Source organism: Pleurodeles waltl, chromosome 9 (genome assembly GCF_031143425.1).
Source record: "Pleurodeles waltl isolate 20211129_DDA chromosome 9, aPleWal1.hap1.20221129, whole genome shotgun sequence".
In the NCBI taxonomy this organism is placed as follows: Eukaryota; Metazoa; Chordata; class Amphibia; order Caudata; family Salamandridae; genus Pleurodeles; species Pleurodeles waltl.
The window spans coordinates 939,477,710-939,492,760 of NC_090448.1; the positions used below are offsets into that span (position 1 = coordinate 939,477,710).

Genomic DNA, 15,051 nt, shown 5'->3' on the forward strand with positions numbered 1-15,051 from the left:
GCTGAACTCCCCTGGGTGTAGCTTGGTCACTAAGATTGGGGAGGGTGAGCTTCAGATTTTACAACAATAACTGTTGCGTAAAAAGTTAAAATACATTATAGACAAGCCACCTGCATGAAAGGGGCTTTAGTGGCAGTGGATAGGGATAGGAATAGAAACTGGTGGGGATACTAGGTGAGAGATAACACAGTATTTGGTAAAATAACCAACATTTTTTAAGCCTTTCACAACAGAGAGAGGGAGAGAGTATGTGTACCTTTTTGTCTGGGAGTATGTAAAAATGCCTTGTAAAATCCGAGACACCTCACCATACCCGACTGAAAGCACCTGTACCTAACTATTCACCAGAAAATTAATTTACTGGGGGAGTGTAACACCCCAAACACTCCCCCCAACCACACCCCTGAAGTTGCGCCCCAGAGCTCCCCCTGGATTTGTGTACAGTTCTGTCCCCTACAGTGTGACTTAGAAGAAAACACTGCACATCTTAGATATTAGGAATTACTTTTCTGGTGATCTCAAATGTGTTGTTGCAGCACATATCAGACTATTGGTTCACTTACTCTCCTGTAGCCTATTCCTTATGCGCATAGACAGGGGAGAGAACAGTACTTTGGTATGTACATCGCTTATTTTGCGTTACAATGTATCAAAGTTTTCCTGCTCTTAGTTTTGTTACTGTTCACATTCACAATGGTTCCTGGTCTGCCATGCTTGAAGATTTTACATCTGCCAGCGCAAATAAAGAGAAACCCCATAGGATAAATTTCCAAAATATCTTACTATCTTTATCAGTATAAGCCACACATGTAGCCAGTATATCGTTAGTTTTGGGGTGCCTCCAAAAACTAAGTGAAATATATATTAAAAATGTGATATTTATACTAACAATAATATCGATCAAACAACTATAATACACTGTGGATGTGATCGTCCAAAAAATCCTTTCAAGGAGGTTGTAGATTTAAGGTATGCCTGTGTTTGTGGATAATTTGTCTAACTTTTTACGCAGACGCACTGTGTGATGATTGACCTAAAGTTGCCTGTCGCTCATCTATCATTGCCAGGAAGGTCTCTCGATCGTGACATCAAAGATGCTTTGTGGATGTCCACAGATATTTGTTTATTCGCTCATTAAGTAAGTATTGATTTGGTGTGGTTTGCCTGGGGCACTATATTCTACACGGTGTTAGACGTTATTTGAAAATATTTCAAGTTGATTCATAGTCAAATTCAGTGACTTTTTTTTCAGTATGGATAGAGGAACATCATCTTTTTTCTTGAGGTGAGCCACTACCTTCGTCATTCATTTGACACAGGCATACAGAGTGGATTTTAGGCCCATGGGAAGAGCTCCGGTGTCATATACCCAATTGCACTTGTTGATGGTCCTGAAACTCTTAAAATAGCATGTGCGTCTTTAGGACTGAAACAAGAAAATATGCACCTTTGATGTCTACTCCCCATACCTAGCCCGCATTGAAAATGCTTAATCAAAGGAATATATGTTGCCTCTCCAGCATTGTGAAAGTTTTTTGTTATCAACTTGTTCGCAATGAACAAGTTACTTACCTTCGGTAACGCTTTTTCTGGTGGATACACTAACTACCTGTGGATTTCTCACCTTATGAATTCGATCCTTGCGCCAGCATCCGACGGAAAGTCTTCTTCCTAGCTGTCTACGTCGACGAGGACGTCATAATGGCACGGCTCCACGTGACTCCGTCTGACGTCAACGTGCCAATAAGAGGTCCTCGTCGGCGTACTGACGTCAGTTTCACCTCATTTTTTTCATGCCTTTACGGCTAGCAGGTGTAAACCGACCATGAAAATTGATATGTATAAATATATACGAACACAAAAATCTTGTCAGTTGAAACCATATATTTACATTATCACCTTAAATACATGAATATACAAAAACATATAGATATATATATACAAATATATAAATAAAAGAAGAAATATTAATCCAAAAACTGCAAGATAAGAGTGTAACCAGGCAGGCAATGGGGAGGCGGGAGGGACCGTGAGGAATCCACAGGTAGTTAGTGTATCCACCAGAAAAAGCGTTACCGAAGGTAAGTAACTTGTTCTTCTGATGGATTCAACTACCTGTGGATTCCTCACCTTATGAATAGAGTCCCAAGCAGTACTGCACTCGGTGGTGGGTGCCCGCCTGATTACACTAAGAAATCTTGCAATACTGAGCGAGCAAAATGACCGTCCCTCCTCATCTCAGAGTTTAAACAATAATGTTTCACGAAAGTATGGAGGGACACCCAAGTTGCCGCTTTACATATATCTATTAATGGAACTCCCCTCGCTAGGGCCGAGGATGCAGACTCAGCCCTAGTAGAGTGGGCCCTGATAACTTCAGGAGGGACTTTTCTCGCCAGAGAGTAACAAATCTTAATACACAAGATGACACACCTGGAGAGTGTACTTTTCTGGACCGCTCTGCCCTTTTGCTGTCCAGCATACCCAACAAACAGTTGATCATCTAAGCGAAAGTCCTTAGTCCTCTCTAGGTAAAAACTCAGGGCCCTCTTAGGGTCCAACCTATGGAGCCTCTCTTTCTCTTTAGACAGGTGGGGAGGAGGGTAAAACGCAGGTAGAGTGATAGTTTGCCCTATATGAAAAGGGGTGACAACTTTCGGCAGAAAAGCAGCCCTGGTTTTTAGAACCACTTTATCAGGGAAAAACATGATAAAAGGAGGCTTAACGGAAAGTGCCTGAAGCTCTCCAATCCTCCTGGCAGAAGTGATTGCTATTAAGAAAACGGTCTTAAAGATTAAAAATCTCAAAGGACATGAATGCATGGGCTCGAAAGGCGAACCCATTAAGAATGTCAAAACAAGATTTAAGTCCCACTGAGGCATGTGAAAGGGAGTAGGAGGAAATCTATTCACCAAACCCTTAAGTAACCTGTTTACAACTGGAGACTTAAATAAAGATGGCTGGTCCGGAAGGCAAAGAAACGCCGACAGAGCCGCCAAATAACCCTTAACTGTAGCTATCGCACAGCCTTTCTTAGCTAGACTAAGAGCAAACAAAAGTACATCTGAAAGGTGGGCTTTTAAGGGATCTTTTTGGTTCTCTCCACACCAAAGCACAAATTTTGCCCATCTACCGGCATAAATCGATTAAGTGGAGTGACGCCTGGACCATAGTATAACATCCACTACATCCGGTGGGAGAGAAAAGGAAATCAGGTTGCCCCGTTCAATCTCCAGGCATGAAGGTGCAGGCTCTGGAGGTGGGGGTGTAGAACCTGCCCCTGCGACTGCGAGAGGAGGTGACGGAGACGGAGCGGAGGGCACTGAGAGAGTTGAAGCAGGTCTGTATACCATACCCTTCTCAGCCAGTCCGGTGCCACCAAGATGACTTGGGCCCGGTCTTGACGAACCTTCCTCAAAACCTGAGGAATCAAGGGTATGGGGGGAAACGCATAAAGCAACTGGCCGCTCCAGGACATCTGAAACGCGTCCCCCAACGCCCCTTGCATCGGATACTAGAGGCTGCAGAATAACGGGCAATGCGCGTTCTCCTGAGTGGCGAATAAATCCACCTGAGGAGTACCCCACATCCCGAAGATGTGGACGACTAGATCCGGATAGAGACGCCACTCGTGATCTACTGAGAAGTGACGACTGAGACCGTCCGCTCGTACATTCAGCACCCCGGCCAAATGATTTGCTACCAAGCAAATCTGATGGTCCTGAGCCCAGGACCAGAGTCGCAGAGCTCCTCTGCAGAGAATGTACGATCCTACTCCTCCCTGCTTGTTTATATACCACATCGCGGTAGTGTTGTCTGTTAAGATCTGAACTGACCGACCGCGAAGGGAAGGGAGGAAGGCCTTGAGCGCCAAACGTACCGCCCGCAATTCCAACAGATTGATATGCAACATCTGTTCCGCTGGAGACCAATGACCCTTGATCTCCAGGTCCCCCAGATGAGCTCCCCACCCTAGAGTGGAAGCATCCGAAATCACTGTGGTCACTGGAGGAGGCAGTGAAAACAGTTTCCCTTGGGAAAGGTTGACGTCCTCTGCCCACCAAAGAAGATCCGCTACAGCGTCCTTGGAGATCTTTATTGAATCCCTGAGATCCCCCTTGTGCTGGAACCACTGCCTGCGGAGGCACCACTGAAGAGCCCTCATATGCCAGCGAGCATGAGTGACCAACAGAATGCAAGAAGCAAACAGACCTAGCAGGCGTAAGACCTTGAGGACTGGAACTGCCGCTCCAATTTGAAACAACGGAATCAGCGCCTGAATGTTCCGAACCCACTGAGGCGGGGGTAGGCCTGAAACTTTGTTGTGTCCAGTACTGCCCCTATGAACAGGAGGCGTTGAGAGGGCTCTAGGTGAGATTTGGGCACATTTACAGAAAAACCCAGATCGAACAACAACTGGGTTGTCATTCGCAGATGAGACAACACAAGCTCTGGAGACTTGGCTTTGATCAACCAATCGTCCAGGTAGGGAAAAACTGCTACCTCCCTCCTTCTGAGATGTGCTGCAACAACTGACATCACCTTCGTGAAAACCCGAGGTGCTGAAGTAAGTCCAAAAGGAAGGACAGCATACTGGTAGTGTTGCGATCCGACCACAAAACTGAGATACTTCCTGTGCGACTTGATTATGGGAACATGAAAGTACACGTCCTGCAAGTCGACAGACACCATCCAGTCTCCTTCGTTCAACGCCAATAGCACCTGTGCTAGGGTCAGAATTTTGAATTTTTCCTGCTTGAGGAACAAATTCAAAATCCTCAAGTCTAGGATCGGCCGCAACCGACCGTCCACTTTGGGAATCAGGAAATATCTTGAATAACACCCGACCCCTTTCCTGCAACGGCACCAACTCTATAGCGCCCTTTGCCAACATGGTGACAACCTCCTGTTGCAACAACAGAAGATGGTCTTCTGAACAAAAGGTGGAACGGGGGGAAAGGGAGGAGGGAACTCCTGAAAGGGGAAAGCATAGCCCTTTTCTACAATTCCTAGCACCCACGAGACCGTTGTAATTGACCTCCATTTCTGCAGAAAAAGACTCAATCTTCCCCCTACAGGAGAAGTATGGACAATAAAGTGGGGAAAACTAGGGCTGCTTCTGCTGTTGTCCACCAGAGGAGGATGAAGAAGAGAGCTGCTGGGCTGGACCTCTAGCCCTACCCCTACCCCGCCCTCTAAAGGCACAATAGGGTGGATTGGCAGGTTGCTGGGCATAAGACTGTGACCTTCGAAAGGCAGAACCTCAAATGAACCCTTGAAACCTATGAAAAGGTCTATAAGGCGTTGTAGTAGAGGCCTGTAACCCCAGGGACTTAGCTGTAGCCCGACAGTCCTTAAACCGTTCAAGGGCAGAGTCTGCCTTGTCCCCAAACAGCTTTTCCCCGTCAAAAGGGAGGTCCATCAAGGTGTATTGTCCATCTGATGAGAAACCAGAGGATCTTAACCAGGCATGCCTCCTTGTAGCCACCCATGTTCCCATGGCCCTGGCAATGGAATCTGAGGTACCCAGACCAGATTGTATAATCTGCTGTGCAGCAGCTTGAGCATCCAAGAAAAGGGACCCAAATGAATTCTGTATCTCCTGAGGCAGATCCCTCGCCATTTCCTTTGCAGAGTCCATTAGGGCATGGATGTATCTGCCTAGCACACAGGTGGAATTAGACGCTTTAAGGGCCACGCTGCAAGAAGAAAAAATCTTCTTTAAGATTGTTCCATTCTCTTGGATTCCCTATCAGTTGGAACTCCAGGGAATGTTCCAGGGGCAGTCTTTGCAGAACATGACGCCTGAACTACCAAGCTCTCCGGAGCCGGGTGACAAGATAGAAAAAACGGATCTCCTGGGGCACTCCTATGACTCCTCGCCACTGCTCTAGTTACAGCAGGAGATGACACTGGCCTTTTCCACAAGTCCAAAATAGGCTCAGTCAAAGCCTCGTTGAAAGGCAGCAAAGGGTCAGCACTGGACAAAGAGGGATGAAGTACCTCTGTGAGCAGGTTAGTTTTTACTTCTGCCACGGACAAAGGCAAATCCAGATACTCAGCTGCCTTTCTCACCACTGCATGGAAGGAAGCAGCCTCTCCAGTAAACTCCCCCGGAGACGCAATGTCCCACTCCGGGGAAGTATCCAAACCACTTGCAGTGGCAAGACCCTGGAAGTCATCAGCAGGCTCGATCTCGCCTTCCTCAAGCTGCCTGTATTCCTCCTCCTCCAGAAGTCTCAATGCCTTCCTCCGAGATCTAAGATGTGTTTCCAAGGCAGGCGTCGACATAGAATCCATCGACGCCAACGATCTCGAACCCTGAACAGGGCCAGGAAGGCTCCTAGGCTCCACCGGCGCCGGTGCCGGCACCGACACAAAGTCGTCTGATGACCTTCTCGAAGTCGAATGGCCGGAAGGTGATAGAGCCGGTCTAGATGAAGACAACAACGACGCCGGATGGCGCGGAGAAGGAGTCGGTTGACGTGCAGGCGGATCCACAGTCACAGATGGAGGACTCCTCCCAGGGGAGACCCTAGGCGCCGAACCGCCAGTCTCTGTAGGGCAGAAGGGCATGAATGGAGCAGCCCTGTACGACGCCGGTGAGCCCAAATTGAATGCCAATGGCCCAGTGGGACCCGTCGGTGCACCAGCAGGGGCCATGGACTGAAAGACAGAATACATCGCATTCAAAAATGTGGCCGGATCCACTGAACATCAGGATCCCTCGGCGCCGGCGTAAAGTGAGGGCTACATTGAGTGACCTCAAAAACTGAAGGCGCCGGTGACAACTCCGGACTCTCCTGCTGAGGCGTGACAGTAGGACTCATCTCCCATGTCTTCTGGCGTCGTGAAGAACGAGACCTCGACCTCGATTGGCTCCGCTACGAACGGCGCCGAGAGTCATGACGGCGCCGAGAGTCATGATGACGCCGCTTTTTATGCTTTTTGGGAGAAGCATGGGAGGAAACCTTTTTATGGCCCTTCTTCTTTGCTTTAGCTAAGAAGAGCTTTGCCTCGCGCTCCTTCAGAGCTTTTGGATTCATGCTCTGACACGAAGAGCAACCTTCTACATCATGTTCTGAACTAAGGCACCAAATACAGTCCGAGTGGGGGTCGGTCACTGACATCCGACCCCCACATTCTCTACACGGCTTGAAACTGGACTTCTTCGGAGGCGACATTGTAACCTTCAAAAATCGTTACAGTTATCAACGAGCCAGGAAGAAAAACCGTTGCCGTCGAAGGCACGGAAAAAGGAAAACTGACGTCAGTACGCCGACGAGGACCTCTTATTGGCACGTTGACGTCAGACGGAGTCACGTGGAGCTGTGCCATTATGACGTCCTCGTCGACGTAGACAGCTAGGAAGAAGACTTTCCGTCGGATGCTGGCGCAAGGATCGAATTCATAAAGTGAGGAATCCACAGGTAGTTGTATCCATCAGAAATGCAGGCCTAGGTAAATGAACATTTTTTGCCTTTTTTTTTTTTTCTTATGAGAATTTGGAGGCTATGGATGGGTTTGCTCGTTTGATATTTCAGACTTGATCTGCAGCTCACTTTATAGAGTGAGAATCCCGTGACCCAGCTAATCCAAGTGCATACATAGGTAGAGGGCCTTATCACTGAAAGTTCCTTGGGAATGCAAGTGCTCCAAGACTGCACACACCCTCACGAGGGACGTAAAATCCTTCAAGACTCAGGGGCTGTCCACAACAGCGACACAGCAGTAGATTTATCATTCTTTCACACAGCACAACACCTTGCTGCGCTGCTTGAAAGGGTTGGAGTGTGCCGTATTTAACATTATATGGCACATTCCTGTCCTTTCCTAGTGCTGGCACACTTTTGGCTCCCTAGTGCCGGTACAGGCACCTGTGCGTCATGGCGCAAGGGTGTCTGCGTTGTAGGCAGGATTGTTGTCCCTTCCTCCACAAAAACAATCCCAAGAGGTGTTTTCCCTGTCTATGTGTACAACAGAATCCAGCACACACAGAAAGAAGAAAAAACAAGAAGAAATAAAGATTTCTCGTTAGGCCTAATTTGGGAGGCGTAGCATTTTGATACATTCTCAGGTCTACCACTCAGAATAATTCTGGGACTGCGCCACAATCCATCAGTGATTTGCACTGACTTGCGTTATTGTAGATTTATCAAGCCATGCACAGCCAAGCAAGGTGGCCTTGCGTGGCTGGATAAATCTCACTTAGGTTTGCGTCACACTTGTGTCCCTGCATTACGCAGAGGCGACACATAACCTTGATAAATATGGCCCAGTGTCTAGGAAACCACCATTCCATATGTGGTGTGGGACTTTGTACAACACTTTATCTAAAGTACACTAGAAAAAACGTTTTTTTTTTAATGAAGGACGAGGCCGCACACTGCACCAAACACACCTCGTTCAGGTGCATACCTCTCCAACCAGAGCCATGCTCCCTTTTGCTAATGTGCAGACTTCCAGTGAAACGTGACAGCATATTTGCTTGCACAACATCGAGTACTGACTGTCCCCTTTGATTCAGATATGCAGGATCAATGAATGTATGCATACAAAAAGCTCGGGACAGTGCTTTTAGAACTTTGCACTCATGTGGAGAAGAACCAGCATTGGTGATACTTGAATGATAATACCTCCAGGATGCAGAAGATCGAGAAACCATTAAAAAACGGGTGTTGGTTTAAATGGATGACTGTAAACAGAGAGCAGAATATTGGAGGCCTGGTAGAAAGGTTGAAATTCAAAGCAAAAACATTTTAGAAAGCGGTATTCAAATAGTCCAGGAAACAAACAGATTGTCACCGCCTTCAAACAGACCTTCTAGAAAAACGTGTAACATACTAGAAGCTTTTCTTCAATATGACTAATCGTTTCTGCATGTTTTAGTTCAATGGGTGTCATTTTGTACTTGCTTGGTGCTGGAGTCAATGTCGCCATTCTCTGTGACTGTGGAGGTGAGGACCACGACCAGAATGGTGTTCTCTGCTGCTGCCACATGGTCCAGGCAGCTTGAGTCATGGGTTGGTGTGTGTGAAATCGCTGAAACAGAGCATTGTGCGTGGCTAGGAGCCACAGGAACTGCTGCAGAGATGCCCAGGAAGCAAAACCATCAGTTACCGTGAATAGTTGTCCTGGTTAAAGACCCACTGAAACCTGTACCGAATGCCTGTTTTGTTTGCAGCTGAGGAAAAACAGTGACCTGTAAGGAGGGGATGGAGACTTGGGGTTGGAACTCTTGGCTGGCTGGTTACCTTGGTGGCTGGTACGGTGTCTGCAAAGCCACTTGGAGGAGTTAGGACTAGCCCTAGTTGATCAGTTGGTGCATCAAACAGCCCTCAAATACTCCGGCATCTTCTCGACCCTGACTGTATTGTGGCAGAAGGACGCAGATAATGAGGCTTTCTTTCTACGATTTGGGCCCGATGGGCTACAAGGAAAACAAGTATAGGCACAGGACCAGCGTGCAACCAAAGGCTGTGGCAACATGGTTTAGATACTTCCCCAGGTCACAATACAATACAATTCAGTAGCACTGAGGTCTGCAGGGTAGTCATGAAGTTGGTGATTGCTGTTGGTCCTTTGGGGCCTCTATGTCATGTGGTAGTGACTGGGATTTGGAAGCCTTCTGACAAGAGGTAAAGATGACACAATAACCGTTACTATGCTGACACTGACAAAGGCCATGGTACAATGTGACTGTGGTGTGTACCTGTGACTTGGGTGGGCAGACTAAGGGCCTGATTTAGAGTTTGGTCGACGGGTTACTCCGGCCCAAACGTGGCGGATATCCCGTTCTTCGTATTACTATTTGCATAGGATATAATGGAATTGTAATATGGTGGCCACATTTGTGCAAGAGTAACCCCATCCGCCAAACTCTAAATCAGTCCCTAAATGAATAAATGCGGCTAAATCTGTGGCTACTGTTGCTCTGATTGGTCCCACCGGCTATCACTCTTGCAATGGCTGGTGCATTCCATGGTAAAGGAGTTGTTGCCAGAGCACGATATGTACCATAAGGCAGTGGGTCCCAAACTTTTTAGAACCATTTTTTTTTTAAATGACAAACAACTGTGACCCACCTACCTTTAATGGACATGAGGAAGGGCATTTTGTTTTTTAAAGTAACTAAAGCATTGTGGTGTGTGTACAAATTCTCATTTACAGACAGCACATTTTCCATTGCAATAGCCACTATATTTGCACATATGTACAGTTGTACTGATACAACTCTACAGCACTCAAATGGTAATGTGTTGGGATCAGGTTTCTGAGAACAACATTTGTGTATCAACAAGTAAAGTAGTTTGATCTGATTATGGAACAAGTTACTTAACTTCGGTAACACCTTATCTGGGGAATATTCTAAGGTAAAGAATCTGCAGCTATAAGTCTCTATCAGATATTAAGGCTTCCAGCATACTTCAAAATCACAAAAAATGTTCTTAATTTTTGTTTCCTAAAAGAGGAATGCATACAGTTTTCATACAGGTATTTATTACATTTTGTTGTGTGTTGCAAAAACCCGATATCCCACAGCCTTTTCTTTCATGTTCTCTGTACTCCAGCAAGATTGTCACATACCTCGCTTAAAAATCTCCTTTCATTTTGCAGAGAATGAAAAGTAAACCCCAATACCTTGATAAAAGAGTAGAGCAAGTTGTCATAAGATAATGTCCAACATTTGACCCCTGTTTTAGAAGGAAAAGCAACAAGATAAACAAAGAATTTAAAAACGCCTTTATTAATTGCCGACCACCAAAAATCAGTCTGGTAAACACACATAAGCAGTTATATTTATGAGAACTTTAGACAAATGTAAAAAATAATGAAAAAAAACACAGGTGTTACAGTTTGGGTGGGCGCAGGGTAAAATAATGTAAATTGGTAGGAAGATTACAAAAAATTGGCTTCTGAGACCTTTCCTGAATTGCCACAGCAAGGGAGCAAGTCACAGGTGCAAATGGAGGTTTTGCAGAATTTTGTTCCAAGTGCGAAAAAAAATGGGTGTTTTAAAAGTCTCTTAGATTTACTTGTGTTTTAAAGTGTAGTCAATCATTGTACAATGCATGGGATTATGCAATCCCTTTAAAAAACAAAAGTCTCTAATTTCTTTATAATAGGTGACGTGATACACTTCCAGTCATCTATTATAAATGACAACATAACTCAGCTGCAGAAGCTTATTGCAAGTAACTTCTGGTGTCATAATGCCTGCTTCTAGCAGCCTAGGGAGGTCAGGTCAGAGCATAATAAAAGCTGATATATGTAAGAGGATCAGTTTGAATTCCTGCGGAATGGGGCACTCTAGTATTTGGTCTAAACATGGGAATATCCGATCCTATTTCAGCACACCCCCATACCATGTGTAGGAAGGTACTATCTGGTGTCTTACATCGAGGGCATAAGGGGGAGGAAATGGTTCCACTGTCCAGAGCTTATGTCGTGTGAAGTACACTCTATGGAGGTACTTCAGCTTTACGAGCTTAGTCGGATGCAATCCCTGAGTTTCTTGGCACTAGTCTGGCCTCTGTCAAGTCTTTGTCCGCCAATGTCCCTACAACCCGCTCCCAGAGTGCACTCAGCATATCAAAGGAGTCGGGCTTATGGTGTATTATGGACTGGAAGACATGGGTGATCTTATAAGGCCTGTCAAATATTGCAGCGCTAGTCTGACGAGGAGCACACCCTATGATGAAGCATGACATCCAATGGATGTGTAAGGGCTCTTGCTCCTAATTTGCAGTGTGCGTAGTGGAGTTCTGTTAATTTCTTGGCACAGTGTACATGTTTGATTTACACGTCTAAATGGCTGCAATATGGAGCAAGTGCCTGGTGACCCCTGGAGCCTCCGGGATTTAATTTATTACCCCTTTCCAAACCCACTGAGCACCAGGTGCCCATCTGGGAGGGTACCAAGGAGTATGGTGATTGCTTCTAAGAAGAAGCTGGTGAGCAAGGGCAGGTCATAGGCACTCACCAGCACTAAGGTCTTTCCAAACAAATGACAAGCGATTGCAATGTATCTGCCCCACTGGTTGGTCCAGGTTTGATGAACTATGTAAGGGAGTGGTCCTCTAATTACAATTGAAACTCCCCAGAAACCCCTTGTAAGTTCCAAATGGAAACACTGGGTATAGCTATAGCATGCCAGGAAAGCGACTTTATTGCCCAATAGACTTGTTTCCTGCAGAAACAGGATGTTGCCCTGCAATATTTTGGCAGTTAGTGCTGTTCTATTAACCTCGTTTGACAGGCCACTGACATTCCAGGACAACAGTTGGACCAGATCAAACTGAGTCCAGCTTTTACCAACTATCATTGAGTGGAAGCGTGAGGGTCATGGCGGTCTGTGGGGCAGTATCTATTGGGTGTAGCGATGCACCATGAACTGAAAGAAAAACTGGAAACAATACCGTAAACCAGAACACTAACCATAATCATCCTAACCACCCCCCCAAACCTATGGCGGAGCACAACTAGCTTTTTCCCCCCCTTAGAACCCATATTCTGGTTATAAAAACTGTAACACAATAAAAATCGGTCTCTGAAAAGAAATTTCTGTACTGAAAATTAAATTAGAGCCATCCCTCTTATGTACAACCTTGCTACACAGATTAGTCATGTGCCACCAAATTTTCACATTTTTTTCATTTATCGTTTGTGATGGCAATCTTCCTTTTAACTTACAAATAATCTTTGGACGCCTCCATAGATTTTCAGTACTTACAATAGAGGATGTCTTATGTAAAATGGGAGAAGTGGAACATAGTTTGATGTAAAGTAATTTAAGTTAGATGTAGTCAGTAAAAATATATCAACCCCTCACAATAAGGGCAGGGTACTAATAAAGTATTCTTACTATCTATATATATATATATATATACACATCATGCTTTACTTTAAATACTTAAAATATGAAGGAAATGTCTACAGTGCATACTAATTCCCACAAAGACTACAAGTTCAAATGTAGCCCTGTCTCATGCAAATACCCTATGCACATGTTTAAAGAGCACATTTCAGATCACATTAAGACATCACAAGTTTACCACATATCAGAATGAGGAATAACATGCAGTCAAACAAGCTACTTTCGGTAGCACTCGATCCGCAGATTCCTCACTTTTTAAAAAATATTTCCCAGGACAATTTGTATGTCAGGAAAGTGATTGCACCGGGATCTGGAAACTATTTTTGGATTATCTGTGCACTGGAAGGTGGCGTTGTGCAGCTCTGCACTGACGCCGTTCTGATCCGGAAGTAACTTGCGGGGCTTATAAAGGCACCACTCTGCAGCGTGGACATCAGTTGCTTTTGAGACGCTCCAGACTTGAAGCTCCAAAAGCAAACTGATCAGAGTGCAGATTCATAGGCTTGGGACCTTATTAAGAGGCATAATCTAAACAGAACAAGGAGGATCAGTAAGGAATCTGCAGCTAGACAGTCTCTACCAGAAAGAATTATCAAAAGGTAAGTAACTTGATCTTCTGAGAGAGACATCTATAGATGTAGATTCTTCATGGTTTTAACAGATACCAAAGCAGTACCTACTTGGTCTGTGAATGGACACAAACCAGGAAGTCCTGCAGGACCTAGAGGGAAAAATGCCCCATCTCAGAAAAACCTCACTGTCCACACAATAGTGCTTCATGAATGTATGGAGATACACCCATGTAGCTGCCTGGCAGATGTCTAAGACGGGAACTCTGTGTGCTAACACGGAGGTAGCAGCTTTGGTCCTGGTTGAATAAGCACCCAGTCCTTATGGAAGCTGCTTTTTATCCAATGTGTAGAAGGTCTTAATGCAGAGCACAATCAAGTGGCAGATGGAGGACTTTTGCACACCCTTCCTTTTTTCACTCTGACAAACCCCAAAGAGAGCTAATCGTCCATCCGGTGATCTTTGGTGCGATTTGACTGCTCTTTTTGGCTCCAAGCAATGGAGTCTCTCCTCCTCATTTGAAGGGAGAGGAGCATAGAACGCCGACAGGGTGATGGTCGAACTGACGTGCAGCGGCCTCACAACTTTCAGTAGAAGGAAGGCTCTAGTTTGGAGAACCAGATTATCGGGGAAGAAAGTGATGTATGCTGGAAGAACACACAGAACCTTAAGCTCACTTACACACCGTGCAGAGGTGATGGCAACCAGGAACACAGTTTTAGTGGTAAGAAGCTGCAAAGGACAGCTGTGGAACTGTTTAACTGGAGTACACATGATTTATGTAAAGACAACATTATGGTCCTATTACGACATGAGAAGGGGGGAAACCTACTGAAGCCCTTTCAGAAATTGCATTCAACAAGGAGGGCTGATCAGGCAACCATAAGAAGGCTTAAAGAGAACCTTTAACTATGCCCAGAGCAATGCTTTTCCAGGCTAGAGACAAAACAAATAACAAAACATCAGACAGTTTGGCCTGAAAGGGGTCAAAATGGCAAATGTAGCACCAAACCACAAATTTAATCCAACAACAGGTGTATACAATGACATCAGTCACCTCCCGAGGAAGGTCAAAGGTGTTCAGTTGTCATCGCTCAATCTCTATGCATGACGATAGAGTCTGCAAAGGTCCGGGTACGGAATCCTGGCCTGTTGTGTTACAGCCGACCCTCCCAGACTGAGGTCAGCCTAATCAAAATACATATGATCAAGCCCAGGAGCTGTCCGTACCCAGTCCGGAGCCACTAGGATGACTTGGGCTCGGTCTGTCCTGATCTTCTTGAGAAATTGGAGCCGGAGTGGTATTAGCAGGAAAGCTTACAAGAGTCCCCAGTTCCACTCGATCTGCTAGGCACTAACGGCCAAGCTGGTCCACCTTGGCATTCAAAGATCCTGCCAGGTGGTACACCAGCAGGTCCTTGTGCCAGCTCCCCCTAGGATAGTCTGTGGACCAGCTGCCAGTGGCCTGCCTCCTCTTGACCTGCGGCTCACCCGTACGCACCACTCCCGCCCTGTGAGATCCTCTCTGTTTCTGCTTGTTTTCCCTTTGTCATCCACTGTTGCTCATTTACTGTCTGTGTCTCCTCTCTGACATTCACTGTGTG

General features: G+C 45.8%; 1 long non-coding RNA gene across 2 annotated transcripts in view; it reads right to left on the reverse strand.

Moving 5' to 3' along the window:
- Positions 1-15,051, reverse strand: part of LOC138260134 (uncharacterized) — a 158,351-nt gene that overhangs the window by 50,692 nt on the left and 92,608 nt on the right. The window lies entirely within an intron of this gene.